Source organism: Dermacentor variabilis, unplaced genomic scaffold (genome assembly GCF_050947875.1).
Source record: "Dermacentor variabilis isolate Ectoservices unplaced genomic scaffold, ASM5094787v1 scaffold_12, whole genome shotgun sequence".
Lineage (NCBI taxonomy): Eukaryota > Metazoa > Arthropoda > Arachnida > Ixodida > Ixodidae > Dermacentor > Dermacentor variabilis.
This window is the reverse complement of record NW_027460280.1, coordinates 130,706-149,652: the sequence shown is the minus strand read 5'-3', so window position 1 is coordinate 149,652 and position 18,947 is coordinate 130,706. Positions and strand designations below refer to the sequence as shown.

At 45.4% G+C, this 18,947-nt stretch overlaps 1 protein-coding gene across 4 annotated transcripts in view; it reads left to right on the top strand.

Moving 5' to 3' along the window:
• Positions 1-18,947, top strand: part of LOC142566090 (beta-1,3-galactosyltransferase 5-like) — a 92,364-nt gene that overhangs the window by 39,248 nt on the left and 34,169 nt on the right. For 2 of the 4 annotated variants that reach the window (XM_075676853.1, XM_075676854.1), the window contains exon 2: positions 18,204-18,285. The exons of the other annotated variants lie outside the window; for them this stretch is intronic. The gene's annotated coding sequence lies outside the window, so the exon portion shown is untranslated. The remainder of the gene's footprint in view (positions 1-18,203; positions 18,286-18,947) is intronic. 4 annotated transcript variants of the gene reach the window in all.

Here is an 18,947-nt window from a genome sequence, read left to right as displayed (position 1 = left end):
TATTAATGATATAGCAACTGATGTACATCCTATGATTGAAGTGCGGTTGTTTGCCGATGACTGCCTCTTGTTTTGTCGTGTTAAAAGTGTTTCTGATCAAGAACGACTAAATGATGCTTTATGTTGAATTTATAACCGGTGTGAAAAATGGCATATGCAAATCAATTTTGATAAACCTGTTTGCATGACAGTTACAAATAAGAAAACTCCGTTGATGTTTTCGTACGCTGTAAATAATAATGTCATTAAGCGTTCCACAAAGCTGAAATATCTTGGCGTAACTATCACTAGTAACCTCAACTGGAATGAACACGTCGAAAGCATATGTGGATCAGCCCAGCGCAAGCTTGGTTTGTTACGGCGTAAATTGAGAGATGCTGCACCAGATATTAAACTTAAGGCATACACTACCTTTGTTAGACCAAATTTAGAGTATGCTTGCATAATTTGGGACCCTCATCAACAATACATAACAGATAAATTAGAGCGCATTCAGCGAATGGCGGTTAGGTTTATTTTTTCTGATTACGACAAAACGCACTCAGTAACCTCCATGCTCGCCAGGGCTGGTCTCACTACGTTGGCTGTGCGCAGGAAAATCGCGCGCCTTAAGTTTTTATATCAACTTTATCACAATAAGCTGAACCTGAATTCCAGTTTGTATTTCAAGCCTCCTGGAAGGGTTTCACCACGAACTAACCACAATCACGCTATAATGCCTTATGTACCAAGAGTTGATGTCTTTAAGCACTCTTTCATTGTCAAGATAATTGTTGAGTGGAATAACTTGAATTCTTGTGTGTTTCCGAGCAATAACAGGGTTGACTGTTTTGAAGAAAACTTGACTGCGTTCTTTGCGTGAACTTTGTGCTCTGTATTCCCACCCTGTGACAGCCCGGCAGGGCTCACAGTATTGTAAATAAATAAATGATGAGCTGTTTAATTTAATTTTATCATGACCTTGTATCTCATTGATATCTCATAAATTGATTGCCTTTTCCCGGACTTTGAAAAGGCATTTGATACTGTTTCACACCCTTGCTTTAGGAAAACTAGCATCACTAAATATTGACCATTCAGTTCTAGCTTGGATCAAAAACTACCTATCGTTCCGCCGACAGTGCATAATATTAAATGGCAAGAAATCCAGTTTCGTAGATATCACATCGGGTGTCCTACAGGGTTCAGTTTTGGGGCCACTTTTGTCTTTAATATACAGTAAAACCTCGTTAAACCGTACCCACTTAAACAGTAGTTTCGTTTTAAAAGTAGTAAAGTCGTATCCCCGACTCAACGGCAATTGAACATAATGCGTTTTGTATCTGCATAAACCATACCAGCTTATTGCGTACGTATCGGTTAACACATAGTGTTTCCACTTTTCGTCACGCGAACACGACGGTGCGTCGTCCCCGTTGGGCATAGGGTGCCTCGATGTCCTCCTCGAACAGAGCGGCAGGTGAGGAGGACATCGAGGCACCCTAGTTGGGCGCATAGAGTTTCATATTAGTATACCTAGAGGCAAATCTGGCGCTGCGATCGTTCAACCATCATGGGAATGATGGGAAGTACAGGCTTCGGATTGGCATTCTATTGACTGGCGAACTAGTCTACAAGAATTTTTTTGGGGGGCAGTTTTGGTTTCGCTCCAAGCGCAATTGCTATAACCTGCAGTGGGACAGTGCAAAGCAAAGCTCTCTGCCTTTGTTATGTTGCTCGGAGTGGCAATAGCGCTCTGGGCCAGCGACTGGGACGATGCTTGTGTCGCGGCGTGGCGTCGAAGCCCTGACGAGAAAGCGGCGGCATTGTAAACATTGAAAGAACATGTTTTGAGCGTTTGGACCTTGGTTTGTTAAGTGTATTAGGTTGGCACTGTAGCGTTACGTGCTTTATGAAACTTCAGAATAGCACGAGGCACTACTGATACAAGACATATACAGTTGTACTTCTAGTGGCTTGACAATCAAATTTTATTGAAAGCTTCATTATGCATTTCTCGTTTATGTGCTCATTGAAATGCATGTTTTAGGACTTTGAGAACACAAACTTACTTGTGGTAGGAAAGGTTGCTGCTTCCTGGCTGTAGTCTAGTGTCGCAAAATGGGTACGTGCAAAGCCACGCCGTAACGCTTCGGAAGCGGTACGTCAATATTGTGAGCATTATATTACCCCTTCATCTTCTTCATCTGTATATATTCATAATCATGGCCAGCGTCATCGTCTTCACCGCGCGACCTGCGCAATAAACCGTTGCGGCTTAACAGCTGTCTCGCAAGTGGTGGAGGCTGCTTTCGATCCCTTGGTCGTCTACGCCTTCGAGTTTCCCTGGAGCTTCGTTCAGGCCGCCGCTTGCTCCACCAGGAGGATCTTCTTGGGCCAGGATGCCCCAAGAAGATCCTCCAGGAGCCTCCGGCGTCACCGTCTCTGCCCCACCGGTCGTTCCTTCATGGACCGTCAGCACGCGGCAGCGCGATCCCATCATGTTCGCTGGCCTTCTAGTGACGACGTTGATGACTGGCTGGACAATTATGACCGCGTGAGTGAGTCTAACCGGGGGGATGACATGCACAAGCTTCGCAACGTCGCATTCTACCTCACTGACGTTGCCAGGACTTGGTTTCTCAACCGCGAGAGCACCTTGCCTGACTGGGCGGCATTCAAACACCAGCTTCGGCAGATTTTTGGCGCTCCCAACGTCCGCTCTGAGGTCGCCAACAAAAAGCTTGATGGACGCATGCAAAATATGATGACGAAATACTCGTAGGAGGTGACTAGCGTCCTAGCTAGCACTGCATCAGATGTGCTTAAAAGTACTTGAAGGCGTTCAGCAATCGTGACAGCCGACGCAGCCTTTCGGAAGAGTGAGAGAGTTCGCAAGTGCCTGTCGTCTGCGAGAAAAGTCTCGCGTTTGCAGCGAGCAGGGGTCGTAGCAGACGACACTTGTAGCATTCCGCTCAAGAGCGCAACGCTTTCTCACAATACATTTTTATTTACAGAAATAATTGGTGAGCATTTCTATATAAGTACATGCACGGTTGTCATTGCTGTTGCAAAAATGAATTATTTTTTGGCGTTAAATCTGGTACAGAATTGCACAAGTATGCATACCCTGGTGTGTCCTGGTGACAAACCATAGTAAACCATGCTTCCATCTCAAAGTCATACAAAATTTATGTAGGGTGTTGTACATTATATAACATACTGCAGAAATAAAATTAGATTTTACGCGACAATATTTGAGTATAGCTTTGTTTACTGCGCCACAAGCAAACGCCACTAGTCTAAAGACCGAAGTAAATCCGAAGCCTGTACTTCCCATCATTCCCATGTAGGTTGAGGCAACGCTTATGAGAACCCCCGTAGACACTAGCGCCACATTTCCCTCTAGGGTATTTATTTAGAAACTATATGGTTGGGATGGTTGGGCGGCCCAGCAGAACAAGCCTCAGAGATCAGAACAACAGCCTCCAAGCGTGCTGTGCGTTTGCGCATGAAGCCACATCATCATTTCGGCGCCGTGCATCATGCAAACAAGGGACTCGCGTCATGCCGAAGCTCGGATAAAAAAGACGTCGGGTGCTCAGCGTCGAAGAAAAATTACATCGTTCGTCCTATCGAACGTGACACAAAGAAGTCGGAGCTGGCATGCGACAGGGATCTACTGTTGACTACGGTGTGTGGCATTTCGAATGCGAACAAGTTGCTTGGCAGCGCTGTTGCAACCGCGAAGAGATGTCAGCTATGGGCACGTTGCAAGTGCTAGGCGGCGCCCTGTCTTTCCGATCCCTAGCGCCATCTGACGAATAGTTGCGCGAATGTGGTAGGATTACTCACGGCGTCAGCAGCCCGCGCTGCGTGTTTGGCGCCCTGTCAAACGGTAGCCATGGCGCGAAACAGCGTGCCGATATTAATTTTAACCGGGTTTCGGGAATTACAAGATCTTCATAGTTTTTTTCGTGAAAAGAATTTAGAGAAAGGAAGTCATCTATTTGAAGTGGGGCACGTCTACGACGTGAGGGAAGTGTTGAACTCGCACTGATCCGAAGTGACTGCTAGGTTTATTCCGCGAACGAAAAATAATGCACCAGCAAGATTCGTGAAGCTCAGCGTAAGTTACTTCGTTATCTACGGTGTGGACGCATGAAATTGTAAGCGAAATTGATTCTTGAAGATCGGCGACAGCAGACAAATCCTAGCGGGGAGCTGCGATTGCCGTGCTGGCATCGCAGGGAAGTGCAAGGACGCCGCGGTAGTTTCCCTGTAATTACAGGACGGCAAATACGAATCCAAAACATCTCATCCAAGAACGTGGGGCGTACGAACGACTCGTAAGACCTACCAGAGGTATTCTAACGTTGCTCTCCCCAAACACAAAAAAAGGGGATGAACTTACCAGTTGTGTTAGACTACGCTGGGAAAATATTTTCGCCCAAGTTACTGGAAGTGCGATACTTTTATGTTGCGATTTTTCAGTGCGTGCAAAGGAGGTTCCAATAAACCACGTTGTCAAAAATTTTGGTGATCTCATCTGCCCCTTCGTTGATAGGCTGGGCGCAGAAGGGTGTATGCCAGCTCAGCCGGCTGCAACCCCTCCTCAAATCTGTCAGCAAGCCCTAGCGCTGTTTGAATGGGAGAGGATTAGGAAAGAGTTCCAAAGCTTTACTGCGGTACAAAGTGGGAACAAACTACTTTGTTTGATGCATATCCTGGTACGCACTGCAGGCAGTGGCGTAGAAAGGGGGGGGTGGCGTGGGCTCCGGGTGCAAGGGGCCAGTGGGGTGGGGGGGTGTGTCATATACGTCTGGAGACACGGAAATTGTTGATATCCTCGCCTTCCTCCAATAAACCCGGGGGAGGGGAGGGGACAGAAGACCTATGGGCCCCGGGTGCCAGACGACCTAGCTACGCCACTGAGTGTAGGTGTCCCATTGCGGCCATCATTGCTGTAAAAGCAAAGAATTCAGCGTTATAACGCACTTGGCATAACGCCGAAACATAAAACAGCTTATGCCATTGGACGAGCGCTATCCAGTGTTGACGCCGTTCTGCTTCATACGGTCGGCTTGGAAACCTGTAAAACTTTGTTCCTCGTGAGTTGGTGTACGTGCTGTTGCAGCCCACTACTCAACAGCTCGGGTTGCACTTCGGCATTGCTCAGAAAAGGCAACAGCTACGCGCGAAACAGTGCACATAAAGGCTTTCCGAATGCAAGCGGGCCGGTCTTATCCTGCCGGTTTCGCGCTCTCTGCCGCGAGGGGCGCCCTAGTAGGCGCGGGAACTACGTTCGCAACCTGCCTATGAGGTTCGACTTTTCGCCATCATTGCCTCTGCTGTTGCCGAAGTGTCGACTAGCGACAGTAATGAGGACGACACGGAAAGCAACTGCACGGGCGATTCAGGCCCGACAGTGGCAGAAGCTGCGCGTTACGTCAGCCTCATGAATGAAATCGTCACGACGAGAACAGCACCCCGCAATGAAAAAGGCGCCCCGCGACTTCTGCAGCACTACCGCGCACGTGCACGGAGAATATGCAATGCCAATGCGAAATCTGCCATGCGAGTGTTTGCCGAGAAGAGGGGACTGGCTGAAAAACTGGCTCGCAGCTTCAGTAAGTATTAGGCCCTTGTCGCTGTTAGGCCACTGCGGCATCAAACGAAGATAACACTTTTGTCGGGCAAAGTGAATAAATACTGCATGTTTTTTCCCGTTTCATCGCACTCTCGTCAAGTTCCGTTTTTGACAGGTGAGCGGGCGATCACATGCAATTTCGTTATAAGCAGTACTACCGTTTAGTACCAACTTTATCCGAGCTCCGGCCAACTAGGGTTTAACAAGGTTTCACTGTATATAAATGACATTTGCTCAGGGATTAGTTCTAGTATACGGTTGTTTGCCGATGAATGCATATTATATAGGAAAATTAGAAAAGATGACGTTGCCCTGTTACAAGGTCAGTTGTCATGTGTTCTTGAATGGTGTTCAATATGGGGAATGAACTCGAATACTAAAAAATGCATTCATGTTACTTTTACACGTAAAAAACACAGGCTAACCTCTGAGTATGTCATCAGCAATAACACAGTGAAGCAAAAATTACACTATAAATACTTAGGTGTGACATTCTCAGCCGGTTGTCTGTGGAATGCTCACGTTGATACAGTGGTTGCTAAGGCTGCCAGGACCTGAGACATGCGCCGCCTTGTTTGAAATCAACTGCTTGCCTAACATACGTTCAGCCAATGCTCAAATATGCTTCTGCCGTGGAGGACTTTTGGCAAAAAACACTAAGTGATAAACTTGAAAAAATCCAGAACAGAGCAACAAGGCTTGTCTTATGCCGGTACTCAAGAACCAATAACTGTACCAATATGGAAAATTAAATAGGATGGAACATTTTTTCCTCTCGTCGAAAGAAAATTGCGACTGAAACTCCTTTATCAAATATTTCATGGTAAAACCGGCATTCGAAAGGAAATATGCACATAACACAGGCTTCGTTATGTACCTGCATGTACTGATCATCATTTCAAGATTTTAGAATACTGCACTAGAACTAATAGGTATGCTAATTCATTTTTTGTTCGATCCATTAGCGAATGGAATCGCCTATCAATTCAGCTGTGTCAATGAAGATGTGTTTTTTTTTACATTGTAAGCCCCCTGCTATAGCACCTTCGGGCTAAGCGGGGTAATCATTGGAAAAAAAAAAAATCAGTCCACGGTTTTCCAATGCCACTCCTTGCGTTTCGGTAAGAGCTGTGCTCTGCCTGCATTATCAATGGTATCAGTTGCCCGTTTACTGTGGCTGATATGGGTGGCATATAGAATCAAGCGGAATGCATCGCCACAAAATCGCGGCCCAGAAGTTGACTGTGCTATCACAGTCAACTTTATGGTGGCTTTTAGCAAGTCATTGTCCTTGTCAGCACAGACATTGAGGGTGGAGTCAGTGCTGCTTAAACAACTTGAAGTTGCCGGAACTCTGTTGCTATTTAACATCTGAATGAACAAATGCTGGATGCACGGAATCAGCACCACGGGACTCACAAATAGCTTTCCAGTGTTCTCTAGTTTCAGTTTCAAGGTGTCTGCAACATGGCTGAGGACCATGCTGTTGCGATGCCAGCGACATATCAGTGCCAAAATATAGCTATTTCTGCTCAGCGTTGCGGTGAAATTAGCACGCAGTCGTGCAGGCGGACTCTGAATTATTGAACAGCGCCCCTTAAGGTGTCCAAAATTTTGGTCGTTCTTATACATTAAATTTGTGTGCCAGTGAAGGTGCTTTGAAGTAGTTGCTTTGAACTATCAGCCATATTCATCTAGGCAGCTCAGAGGAGCGTTGCCAAGTGACGGCACTTAAATTCATATGAGGGAGGAAGGCATAAACACTTGTTACTGTGCTTTAGGAGCGTGGTAAAAAGTCGTCAAGATTAGTCAGGAGCCTTTCCTTTCCATTTCTCCCATAAGCCACTGTGCAGCTTAGGTATGTTAACACCATAATTTAATTTTCATTATTAGTCCTGGTCATGTGAATGTACAAAGAAAAATGTACATAAGTACATCATCCGTTGTGCGGTAACTTCGCTGTGTCTGCTGCCTGCCTTTGCTGCTCTTAACCTTACAAGACCCAACTTTTGCATGTTTATGTGTATCATCACAGCATGAAGTCCTTGCCATAAAGGTGCATATAACAATAAAGAAAACAAACAAAAAAAGTTCAGTTTTACTTAAGACATGTGAGATCTGCGTTAAAATGTGATAATTTCAGCGATGATTTCTGTGGTTTGCCATTTGGGCATTCCCCGTGGTGAAATGTATGCACGTAGGTTCCGAAGTGTTCAAAACATCCTAGGAGCTCATTTATAGTCGTACCTTTCAGTCGATAGATTATGCTCAAATGAAGGTTATTTTCTTTCTTTTTTTTTTCCATACACAGTGCTGATGGCAGCGATTTACATGCGCTCACTAATCATCGAATCTCATTCATTCTCACCTGTTCAGTAATTACGGGTCCTGAAGTACAATTGATGCCTGATTACTATGACTGGCCTTATTACATGCAACACGCATCCAGTCTCACAAGCCAGATGCATTGTGAATCGCGTAGTACACATACGTGCACACACATAATGTGGTCCGTTTCTCTACACAAACTTGAGCTGATATTGTTGCTCATCCTCGCCGTACACTTTACCACAACGAATGTAACACACTTCCATAGAAAAGCCGATATTCTTCATCACAGACCACCATATGGTTCACGTTCACAAGGAGAGAAGGTCAGTGTTGCCCGATTTTCATCAGGCAGTTTACAACATGCCAATGTTCTCCGACAGACAAATATTGCTAATTTGACTGGCAAGAGAGTTGTGAAAATTCACCTGAAAAAAAAAAAAAGAACATGCATCTACGTGGCGCCCACATACACAAAGCACTGCACAACTGCACCCCGTAGAAAACTGGCAGGGGCTGTGTTTTGCCAACCAGGGTCACTGCACATGTACTAGTGACGTTGTGCTGTGAAGGCATTGGGGCCAATGTTACTAGACTAGGTTCAATTGTTTAACTCTCCATAGGCGCTGTATATAGCGAACGCCCCCGTGCCTTGGTTTGCCGCCAGAGGGCGGGAGCGCCGCAGGTAGCTCTACGTGGGTGCTGCTCTGTGTTGGCATAGGTGCTCGGGTCCTCCAACTTTGCAACTTATGAATGCAGCAAGTATTTTCACCGATGCGTTTTTTCATGTTTCTATAGTCTCGCGTTTGGCAGATTAATTAAAACACTTTACATAGCTGTGAAAATGCTGCTGCGCTCCCCCTGAGTGCGTTGTAAAGTCTTTAGTCCAGGGGTGCAGCAGCTCCAGCCGTCCACTGCGCTTTACTAATCAACTATTGCTGATGAGTTGCTGTAATCAGCTGTTGCTGATTAGTACTAATTATTAATGCGAACGCCTTGTATGGCTCATTAGGCAGCATAAACGCGACCACACGATGGTCCAAAAGTCAAGGGAGCCCATGTGAGCCAATCGAGGCAGTTGATGATGCCAGTTAAGGCAGAGTGAATTAGGTGAAGTTTATTAAGACACTCGAACTCGCGAGCGACCGTTGGTGTTCCTTAAGGTGAAGTTAATCAAGGTAGAGAGAATTAAGACACAGGTTTAATTACGATAGTTCATTGCGACACTCAAAACCACGACCATTGGTAGGAGTCGAACCCACATACTTTTGTGGTAAGACAGCTAATTAATATATAGTTAATTTAGGCACTCAAACCCACGATCATCGGTGAGAGTTGAACCCTCAACGAAGTCTTTCTTACTTTATTAGAACATAGATACAATAATCAAATATTTCGTCAGTGCTCTGCCCCTCGAATTTTAATTATTTAGTCATGTAATTAAACCATCTTGGGTACTAGGCGCGGAAACACACACGACACAAGGAAGGAGACGGGACAGAGCGCCCTTGTCTCCTTCCTTGTGTCGTGTGTGTTTTCGCGCCTAGTACCCAAGATGAATTGTGACCAACTCGCCCAACATGACGTCCTTTTAAGATATGTAATTAAACAATTAGTTTATTAGTACGAAAGTTGCTATAATCAGCTGTTGTAGCTGTCTGCAGGTCAATTGGGTAATTACTTCCTTAGTACTGATAGGTGCTACTCATCAGCAGTTGCAGAGGTCGGTAAGCCGATTGGTGCACTTTTAAAATAGTAGGAATAAATCCAAGGCACCTTCTCTCGATATACAGGGTGTCCCAGCTAACTTCAACCAGAGTTTAAAAATAAGCGAATGTCGCTCTGCTAAACAGACCCAAGGTAATTTTATTTGCCGTCGCTTAGAGATACTCAAATTATTTTTTTCATTACGCCGAGTTAGATAATTAGTCTTAATTCTGAACTTCTCAAATATTATAATTAGGTGATAAGTGTCAATGAAAAATTGTAGAGGGACATGAAAAACTCCCGATACAGCTTTCTGTTTCTCAATACGTGCTACATAAGTGTTTTTCTGAGCATGAAAGAAGCCCAGGAATTCTGCAAAGTGCCTCGAGCGGCCAGTCGCGCGGCAATTTTACGTGCATTTGTGGGCTGCTTTCACACTTGGAAAAACACTTTCATGTAGCAGATATTGAGGAACAGAAAGCTGTATTGAGAGTTTTTCCTGTCTCTCTACAATTTTCTCATTGACACTTTTCATCTAATTATAATATCTGAGAAATTAATTAATACTAGTTACCTAACTAGGCGGAATGAAAAAAATAATTTATCTCCAAGCGACGGCAAACAACATTACCTTGGTTCTGTCCAGCTACGTGGCATTTGCATATTTTCAAACTCTGGCTAAGGTTAGCTGGGCACCCTGTATAAACACAATCTCAGCACACAATTTCGAGATTTAAAAAAAGATGAAGCTAGCACTATTTCTTTCATCAGAACACCACATTCACAAGTGCAATGTTAAAATCTACATGAGCTTTGCTCGCTTGCAAGCAGATTTGTACATTCAAGGCAGGTTCTCACTGCAGGAACGGAGCATAAGTATGCGTTCACGTCACCAAATAAAATTGGATGATATGGGCCGTAAACTCGTCAAAATGCACACAGCATTGAAAACGCACAAGAGTGTCACAAAAAGCACCGACAGTGCAGCAAAACAGGCATGTATACACACTGCCAAGATGCATGAACAGCCGTGGACAGTGGTTTGCTGCTCCATCCATGCCGTGCTGACTAAGTGAAGTGCGACAGCAGCGTCACGAGATGCAAGGATCGGGGGTGGGTTCATGCAGTTACAGGGGTTTGAAAACTGAACCTTGTCTGGTAATGTTGATCGGCACGGTGTGACTCACCCCAGAAGAGGTCTATTTTAAGTGTTCGAAATAGCCCAGGACGTGTCCAACAGTTGGCATTGTAATGAGATTTAATTACAAAAGGGATAATTATTCTAGCAGCAGCCTAGCAGCAGCAAACAGCACGAGCTCTCTTGCATTCACTGCACGGGTCATTGTCTTCGAGCTGCCACTGAAAACACGAGGTGCGTCTGCTTCAGTAGATTGCCCTGGGTGTGAAACGGAGCCATCCTGGTGACTCGGGGAGCCGACAAAATGAGGGTATCGTAATATGGCTTCAGGTGGCTAACGTGCACTGTCTCGCGAACCCAACAACAAAGGTCCGGTGATGGTGTGATGGGCTCAACGACATAGTTCACAGGTGACGTGGCATTGATGATACGGTACGGACTGTGGTACCGGGCAAGTAGTTCATGCAGTAACTGAAATCCGAACTTCGCACTCGACCTTAGAAACTGATCTAGCAAATGTGCAGCAGAGGCTTTCACAAATTGAAGCGACCCTCTCGTCACTCAGGCAATATCACGAGAAAGTTGATAAGTGTGAAGCAACTGTGCACGCTATGCGCAGTGAAGTTGCCCAAATGACTAGAAAAATTGATGAGCTGGAAAATAGGAGCTGCCGCAATAACCTCGTCATATATGGCGTGAAAGAGCACGATAAGGAAAATCCTGCAGCCTTGGAATCATTTGTAACAAGATATACTGCATAATATTCTGGACGTTCAGGTCAGAACTGTGGAACGCGTACACCGCATTGGCTTAAAAAAGCCTGGTCGAGATCGACCAATCATACTACGCTTTTATGACTTCACCGAAAAAATGATAGCACTTCGCAACTGTTTCAAATTGAAAGGAAAGAAAATTTCAATTTCTGAAGACTTTTCCGCTGACATTCGTGAAATACGCAAAAAGCTATGGCAAGCCGCGGCAGGTAGTTGGGATAACGGCGATAAAGTCAGCCTACATTTTGACAAATTAAGGATTAATGAAGACCTGTATGTCTGGAATAATGATCAGAAAAAAATGGAGCCATTGCACCGTTCGAAGCCCCACGTGACAGCGAACGCTAGCACTTCCAATGAATGACAAACAGAAAGTACTGGATGGCTGACGTTACTGTGTTTCAATGCGAGAAGCATTGTCAATAAACTTGAAAAATTTGAGGAACTGCTGCTGTTGTATGGCCCAGATGTAATCGTAATTACAGAGATGTGGTTGAACTCGGATATCCATGATTCTGAGGTGGTTCCTCCCTCCTATGTATTTCTGCGCACAGATCGGGACGGTCGTGGTGGAGGCGTTGCTATTGCTGTTAAGCGGCATTTGTTTGTCCACCGAGAAACCGGCATTACTGATCATGAGAGCGTCTGGTGTTCAATAAAGGTCAATGATGTCAATTTACTAATAGGTGGTGTTTACAGGCGACCAGGCATTCCGGACAGTTACCTTGTAGAATTGTACGACTTCTTATATAACCACACCAACCAAAGAACGAAATTAATTCTAGCTGGAGACATTAACTTAGGGGGCATTGATTGGGACACCTTGTTAATCGGCAATAAAGAAGTCAAAAGTTGTGATCTTCTTTTTGATATCATGCAGACTTTCTCGCTAGCTCAACTTGTGCATGAACCAACTCGCGTCCAAGGGCAAGTGTGCTCAGTGCTAGACCTTGTCTTTGTGTCCACATCTTTAACCCCTGAAGTTAGCATAGAACCGGGTATATCAGACCATAAAATGATTTTACTGATGGTTGACGATCTTGGCACGGGTGCAAGGCCCTCTAGTACTGACACCAGAATTTTGGTTAAGGATTACACAATGGCTAATGATGAAAGTATCATTGATTTTTTAGGAATTATGGAAGATGATTTTGACGATGGTACGTTGGACCAGCGTTTTTAGATCTCTTTCAGTTTGAAAGCTCCGGCGCGCGGAGTGTCGCCTTTCTCTTTTCTGCCGTGCGGTGGCGCTCTCCACAGTGTTTGCCCGACCGGCCCGGTCCATCCCTGTTGTCGCCGCCGCTGCAGCCGCCTTGTCAAAGTAGCAAGCAGTGGTTTTTTTCATGTGTGCGTGTTTACGCTGTGTGGTACAGTCGTGGATTTCACACAAATATTCCGACTGCTTAGTCTGTACACACCTATAAAGACCGGTCTTCGTGGAAGTGTGAAGGGCGCACCGAGTGCTGTGCTTGTAGGTGTTCAAGACACACTGAAGAAATCGAGAGAAGCACACCGCTGTAAGCAAGCACACCTGCGTGACCTGATTGAATCCAGAATTCTTGAGTTAACCTCTGAACCTAATGACTTGCCCCAGCACAGTAGCAGTGACCACATTTACTCCAAGGGAGAAGTAGATGAAAGCACCTCCTACTACTTTTCGGGCTATGTGGTGCATAAACTCAGCAAGAGTACATGCCCTTCCTGCATAGAGGATATCAGCTCTCCAGTGCCAGTTGTTGGCAGTCACTCACACCTCACGGTGTACAGGAGCTTCAAGCAAGGCTGCCTAAAGCACCTTACCAAAATAATAATAATAATATTTGGGGTTTTACGTGCCAAAACCACTTTCTGATTATGAGGCACGCCGTAGTGGAGGACTCCGGAAATTTCGACCACCTGGGGTTCTTTAACGTGTACCTAAATCTAAGCGCACGGGTGTTTTCGCATTTCGCCCCCATCGAAATGCGGCCGCCGTGGCCGGGATTCGATCCCGCGACTTCGTGCTCAGCAGCCCAACACCATAGCCACTGAGCAACCACGGCGGGTCCTTACCAAAAAGATGTTAGAGTTTACAAATATTGTAAACAGAGCAGTTTTAATTTCATTGAAAGAATGCCCACTTTCCGCGGAGATGTTTTGGGAGGTGTTCGATGAGTTGGAATTGAAAAACCTTGCGCGGCTTGGATGTGCAGAGCATATGGCCTCTTTTACGTGCCAGGTGTTGAATTTTGTCATAGTTACACGCAAGCACTTCTACACGAGAGATGTGAATCGCCGGCTGGAAAGCAGAGAAAAAGTCACCATTGCAAATAAAAAAGCTCGTCTTCTGTAGGCATTCCTTCAGTGTTCCGCACCAGGTGTGTCTGCATTCAGTGTTTGTTTGTGTGCACTTAAATGCTCAAACTGAATGTGAAAAACCCTGCTCTCTGTGCTGTGCTCCGTACGTCGGCAACAGAGCGCGGAATTTCGTGACTGTTCTAGAAACAGAACGGAACATGACTATTTTAAATCGTATTTTATGGTTCGTGAACTATTCACAAGAACTATTGATAGTGTTACGCCAACAGGCACTAAACTATCCAGGATAAACATCGCAAATACGATGCGATAGATAAAGCGCGAAGCAAGTAAACGATCGCAGTTTTTCGCGATCTTGCTTCAGCCTGCTCTTTATCTCACCCTTACTGCTCAGGCCAAACAGTTATTTAACCATGAGACTGAATTCAGTTTCTACGCGACAACTAAAAATATAGCCAACAAATTTGAATTCTGCGCATCCGGCGCCACAGAGATGGCTGCCGCAGCCGCTGCCGAGCGCGAGCTCTCCGGGCCGACAGTGACCGCAGCGCCGCATGGTGAGTGGAAACGGAAGGGGGCCGCTTTCTCGTGCGCAGCTCGTTGGGAGCTTGCAAACTGAAAGAGATCTAAAAACGTTGCGTTGGACGCCAACGATCTATGGTTAAAACTAAAAAATGGGATTTCGCACTATGAAAGTAATTTTATTCCTACCAAGCTTAAAAAGATAAAGCGGAGGTCGCCGTGGATTATAAGAACTATCATACACCTCAAAAGAAGAGTTCAAAGGATGCGCAAGAAAAAACATAATCCCACTATGGTTAGTCAGCTTTCACGAGAACTGAAAGAAAGGTTAAGAAGCGCGAGAGATAACTTTTTTTTCTAATACTTTACTTGAGTTCATGACAAATCAGCCTCGGAAATTCTGGCGGTATCTGTCAAAACCGGAAAGTCCTCCAATCAAATTGGAAATTGCCGGTATAGTGGTTGAGGATGCGCGTACCATCGCTAACTCATTCAATACATATTTTCAGTTGGTATTCTCCCGTGCCCACGCCCCTAATATGCCCTTATCAGAGTATGACTCTGCAATGCCTGAAATCCTGATAACAGAGTCCGGCATTTTGAATTTGCTGCTACAGATAGACGTTAAAAAATCGCCTGGCCCTGATAATTTATCAAGCACTTTCCTCAAGCGATACGCGGGTCAGTTGTCCCCCTTCCTGCATAAAATTTTCAGTGCATCACTTGAAACGGCAGTGCTTCCCGCGGACTGGCTGTGCGCAAAGGTCGTGCCAATTCATAAAGGTGGGAACAAGCAGCTTCTTGACACATACAGGCCAATATCCCTAACCAGCACATGTTGCAAACTAATGGAACATATAATAAATAATGCTATCGTAACTTATGTGGAAGAAAATAACCTATTATACTTCAGACAACACGGCTTCAGGCAAGGGCTTTCAACTGTAACACAACTTTTAGAAATTATACACGACTTTGCTGTAACAATCGATTCAAGACTGCAAGCTGACGCAATTTTTGTCGATTTTTCGAAGGCATTCGACCGCGTTCCACGCAGTTTACTAATCTTCAAACTCAAATCAATTGGTATTAATCCCAAGACTGTTTCATGGATCGAAGCCTACCTATCGAATCGGTCCCAGTTTGTTTGCGTAAAAAATACTGAATCGGACTATCTTGATGTTCTTTCTGGTGTGCCACAGGGATCGGTTCTGGGGCCAACTCTTTTTCTTTTATATATTAACGACTTGTATACATGTATGGAACCAGGGGTTACAATAAGGCTTTTTGCGGACGACTGCGTCATATACACAACTGTTAGAACAGCCGATGAACAGACAAAACTTAATAAGTCTCTGCGAAACATTGTTGCCTGGTGCGAAAAATGGGGCATTCAAATTAACACACAGAAAACCAGGTGTATGACTGTAACAAGTAAGAAAGAGCCCTTAAATTTCACATATAAACTAAGTAATACTTCCTTGGAACGAGTAGACTCATTCAAATATCTAGGTGTCACAATAAGATCACTGAAATGGGACGTACATATCAATAATGTTTGCGCACGCACGTTCAAACAACTCGGATTTTTACGAAGAAAGCTAGCAACAGCCCCCACCTCGGTGAAGTTAACTGCTTATAAAACTCTGGTTAGGCCGATATTAGAATACGGCAGCATAGTACGGAACCCGCATCTAAAGTATTTAAACTTGGCATTAGAAAAGACCCAAAGCAGGGCGCTCCGATTCATATACACAAAGTATTCAAGGTACGACAGCGTAACTGCGCTTCGCACACAAGCAGGCATACCGACACTCGCTGGTCGGAGGAGGTTGGCCTGTTTGAAGTTCTTTTACCTTCTTTACCATGACCTGATAAATTTAACAAAATCCGACTACTTGGTGCCCCCCGGACGTCACTCCAGTCGAACTAACCATGATAAATGTATCAGACCATTCTTTTCGCGTTGCGACACACTAAAATACTCATTTTTCCCTTCAACAATACATCTGTGGAATTCCCTGCCAAGTGACATCGTTTGCTCACAATCTGTGCATTCATTCGTGTCGGCACTCGAATTGCACTTCGAGTCATTATCGGAATGATGACCGCATTGTGGTCGTCTTGGCTGAGCGTTCCTCAAAAGTTATCAATGACGTATTGCCATGCCCAAACTTCTTTCGCACGTCGGTGTCCATATGTTCTTTCGTACTTCTCTGCGCTTGGTTCTTGCGCACGTCTGATAATATACATTACACTTGACACTGTTTGTACATTACACGGCACACCCAAATGCATTTTTTCCTGTATTAACTGCTTCTTACACTTTACATGGCGTACGCACTGTATAGGTTGTTTTTGTTTCGTTGTATTTACTTATTGCTGACATGGCGTGTCGATTGTAACCATTGCTTTTTTGTTTGAGTTTGCTGCAAACCCCCTGTATAACAAAGTGCCTGTACTGTTTGTATGTCCACTCCTGTATGAGCCTCTCAAGGCTTACAGTATTGATAAATAAATAAAAAATAAAACAAATAAGAAAGGCCAGGGCTGTGAGGCGGTATCCATAGCCAAACAAGAGTACCAGCAGGGAATGTGAGCGTGGCCTGATGACTCTCATGTCATGTTTTCTGGCACCCTGATCCTCGCTGGTAAGCAAACAAGCCAGCTGGCAGCAATCTTCAGTGTATTAGGAGACTTCTGTATTTGTACTGCATTCAGAGATGTCAGGACGGTAAGGCAGGATAGTGTCCAATGGACACGAAGGCTATTTTGTACTGCATTGATAGGTGTCAGGACAGTAGTTCATGATAGTATCCAGTGGACACGAAGGCTTAGTCCATACAAGAGAAAAAAAGGTGACAAACCAGTAATCGCTTGCATCGCGGTGTTATATGCGAACGTAACAAACGGGAGTACAGCATCCCAATTAGTGTTGTCGGACGAGACGTACATCCTCAACATGTTGCCGAGTGTTCTGTTGAAATGCTCCGTGAGGCCGTTCGTTTGCTGGTGATACGTGGTTGATTTCCGGTGAATGGTCTTGCACTCGCGAAGGACAAGTTGCATTGCTTCTGACAAGAAGACATGACCCCTATCGCTGAATAGTTCTGGAGCAGCGCCGTGGCGAAGGACGAAGTTATGAAGAATGAACATCACAACGTTGTGGCGGGAAGGGCCGCGGTCTCGGGGTAGTGCATCAGGTGATCTATGCCAGCAATAATCCAGCGGTTTCCACATCCGATGCATGGACGGTAGCAAGACACGGTAGCGGCTGTAGTGTGTCAGGTGGGCACTGTCTAGGGGTCTTGCTTTGTTGACAAGTGGTGCATGATCGAACGTACTGCTTGACAAACCAGCACATTCCATGCCAGTAGGATCGTTTATGCAGCCTTGTGAAGGTTTTTAGGATGCCGGCATGGGTGCTTTGAGGGTCGGCCTGGAAGTACGCACGGATATCGGAGTGCATGTGACAAGGGATAGCCAGAAACCATTTTCGATTGTTGGGCATATAGTTGCAGCTGGAGAAGGTGTTGTCTTGCACGGCACAGTGGGCTGCTTGACAGTGTAGCATCTGCGTTGAAGGTACGACCAATGGAGTGGCAAGGTAATCGAGCAGCAGGGCAAGCGATGGGTCATTGGATTGCTCAGAGGGCATATCAATGGTGACTAGTTGTGACGGGTCTGAGGACGTAGAGGGAACAGAAAGAGAAGCCACATCAGGTGTCATCGGTGAGTGGGAGAGTGTGTCGGCGTCGGAATGGTTTCGACCGGAGCGGTATACGACACGAATGTCATATTCCTGCAGGCGAAGCGCCCAACGGCCGAGGAGGAGAGCCAACAGAGATGGCGTGGTGGTTGGTGATTATGCTGAAAGGACGACCGTAGAGGTAAGGTCAAAACTTTCCCAATGCCCAAATGATGGCTAAGCATTTCTTTTCTGTGACAGCATAATTCAACTCGGCTTTCTTAAAGGTAAGGCTCGCGTAAGACGCAGCATATTCTTCATTTGTGGCTTTCTGTTGGGCAAAGATCGCACCAAAGCCAACACCACTGGTGTCGGTGTGAACCTCTGTCAGTGCAGTTGGGTCGTAATGGCGAAGAATCAGCGGTGAAGTCGGCAACCCATTCAACTTTTCAAAGGCTTCATTGCATGCTGATGACCACGCGAAAATGCCTTTGCTTGCGGTAAGGAGCTTTGTCAAGGGTGCAATTATAAAGGCAAAGTTCTGGATGAAACAATGACAGTAAGAGCACAGGCCTATGAAATTTTGCAGGGCCTTAATAGATGTGGGCTTTGGAAAATCGGCGACTGCATGAAGATTGTCGGGATTGGGAAAGATGCCATCTTTCGATAAGATAGTTAATTTTCTAGCAGCGAAACGGCACTTCAGGTTGAGCAGTAGGCCAGCTGAAGCGAGACAGGCTAGGATGTCATGCTGACAGATGAGATGTGTCGGAAAATTATCCAGGTAACATAAACAAGTCTTCAACTTGTGGTGGCAAAGGATGGTATCAATCATGCGCCCGAAGGTAGTGGGTGCATTGCAGA